This window comes from Mesitornis unicolor, unplaced genomic scaffold (assembly GCF_000695765.1).
Source record: "Mesitornis unicolor isolate BGI_N332 unplaced genomic scaffold, ASM69576v1 scaffold29229, whole genome shotgun sequence".
Classification (NCBI taxonomy): domain Eukaryota; kingdom Metazoa; phylum Chordata; class Aves; order Mesitornithiformes; family Mesitornithidae; genus Mesitornis; species Mesitornis unicolor.
In genome coordinates, this window is record NW_010209777.1 from 3,852 (window position 1) to 4,431 (window position 580).

Genomic DNA, 580 nt, shown 5'->3' on the forward strand with positions numbered 1-580 from the left:
CCCTCTCCGTCTGAAACCATGGTGTGGCTTCAGAGCAAGCGGGGGGACAAGGCAGGGTTTGGTTTCCCAGGATGAATGCCTTCCCCATGGGAGGAGGAAGTGGTGGGGTGGTGCTCTGCTCTGCAAATCTACTCCATCTCTGATAACTGCCTGAAGCCTGGCCCTTGGGACCTCCCAGCCCTCCCTTCTCCAACCTTTCTGCTTCCAGGAGATGGCATCACTCGATCACAGATAGCAGCGCCGAGTCCCAGGGAGTGGTGGGGAACCCTGGCTGCTCACCCTCTCCACTGCATCAGCCTGGTTTCCACCGGGAGCCTCGGGTCTGGAGGACCAGAGGAAGCTCCCCAGGCTGGGTTTGGTGCTGAGGGTCTCTGGGGTCGATGGAGAGGGTAACTCCCACCTCCTTTCATTCAGCTGGGGATCACCGAGGGCTCTGGCAGACCCTGCTCACCTGTGAGACCCCACTGCAGATAGCATCCTGGTGCATTGGGGGTCCCCAGCAGCACCCTTCAGCCCCAGTCTAGCAGCTGGGGTGCTCCTCAGGGACCCCACGGAGGGCTCCTCGCCTGGCTCTTTCCCC